The sequence below is a fragment of the Octopus bimaculoides genome, chromosome 1, assembly GCF_001194135.2.
Source record: "Octopus bimaculoides isolate UCB-OBI-ISO-001 chromosome 1, ASM119413v2, whole genome shotgun sequence".
Classification (NCBI taxonomy): Eukaryota; Metazoa; Mollusca; class Cephalopoda; order Octopoda; family Octopodidae; genus Octopus; species Octopus bimaculoides.
This window is the reverse complement of record NC_068981.1, coordinates 77,548,313-77,550,260: the sequence shown is the minus strand read 5'-3', so window position 1 is coordinate 77,550,260 and position 1,948 is coordinate 77,548,313.

Here is a 1,948-nt window from a genome sequence, read left to right as displayed (position 1 = left end):
TATCTATCTATCTATCTATCTATCTATCTGTCTGTCTGTCTGTCTCTGTCTATCTGTCTGTCTCTGTCTATCTGTCTGTCTGTCTCTCTCTTTCTCATACCTGTCTCAGCAAGTTATACACTCCATAATACACACCATTGATGGTGTGCCCCTTTTGAATACAATAAGTTTTCATCCCCCCAAACTAAAGCCATAATCTCTGCAGATGCAATGATCTTGACCTTCTTTGGAGCAGGTAAGGGGAATGTCTTCACTACATGAATTGTTTCCTTGTCTCTGGCTCAAAGCTATGAAGCCAACATTCATCCTGGCTTAAGAAGATACTGTAGAGAACCAGATGGATCTGCTTAAAATAATATCAGATTTTTTTGTTCGATGTGACCAGGCTGGTGCTGTTTTGATTAGGTATCAGAAGACATTGCACCCACAGAGAAGCTTTCGTTATGTCAAGTTCATTTGGTAGAATATTTTCAACTCTCCTACGAGATGTGCTAATAGCTTTGCTTATTTGATTTATAGTCAATTGCCTGTTATTCATTACCATGTGGTAAACACGTTCAGTGTTTCTCTAGGTAGTAGCATTTGCAAGACACCTAGACTTTGGGTCACCTTCAAAACTCTCCCTTTCCCTCCTAAATTCAGCTACTCACTTTTGTCCTGTTAATAAAGCCGGAACATCAGCCCCTAATGTAGCAACCATATCGGCATGAATGTCTCTGGGGACTAAACCCTTTTAAGTAAGTACTTGATAACACCATAATGCCAAATTGTGTCCATTTTCAAGAGACGTCATTACTTGTTACATTTGAAGCATTCTTTGAAGATCCAGGTGTCAGTTTAACAGGAAAGAAATAATGTAGTTATGAATAAGAAGAGATGAAATTAATGCATGCAAGATTTAACAGCTCTAGTCTCATTCCTTCATAGTCAGCCTGTAAAGTTCCAGCCCACCCTCGAATAATATATGAATTGAAAGTCAGCAATCCAGGAAATACATAAAACTCATTTCCTATTACAAACTGTTTAAAATGTCATATGTTTTCCGTAACTGGATTCTTTGTTATCTTCCTTGCAGCGATATTGGAGAAGACTTGTGGACAAGACTTTATATATATATTTGCACCATATCGTTGACCTTTTCAACATCGTCCATTTTATTACATAAATGAGAACCACCGGACTATTTCTAAGAGCGTAATTGAATACAAATGTCAGTTTGCTAGTCACTCATACAGTACATAAAACAAAAGTAAAAGATCGTAGATGCCTTGTGTATTGGATTTAAAAAATTTCCAGATAAATGTAAAAATGGCAGAATTTTTCCAGTCAAGCACTGTATCAACACAAGTGTATGATGTAAGATTTCGTACAGCTTGACAGTATAATTATTAACACAGAATGGACTGCTTGGCATTGAACTATAAAAGCGCCCATCATTTGAAGAACTGTCTATTCCTTCAGCATCGACAGTCGAAGGTTGCAAGCTCGTAGAATCGTTAGCGCGCCAAGCAAAATGCTTAGCGGCATTTTGTCGTCTTTATGTTCTGAGTTCAAATTCCGCCGAGGTTGATTTGCCATTCTTCCTACGGGGTCAATAAAATAAGTACCAGTTAAGCACTGGGTTCGATGCAATCGGCTTACCAACTGCCCTGAACTTGTTCGCCTTGTGCCAAAATTTGAAACCGATAATTACAGAACAGACGTTTTCTCCGCTCTTTTGTACTGTGCCGAAATTTAGGGGGAGAAATTTCATGCATTTGTAAAGTTAAAGAAGTGATTTTAAATTCTCAATCGCAGAATAATGCTAATAATATAGCCTGAACAGGATAAACTACCCCTACTTTGCAGAGAAAAGTGTAGGTGGGTAGCTGTGGACTCGAACTCACATCCCCGTGATTACATGTCACGATGCTTTGACCGATTAAGCTAAGCTACCCACTACAAATTC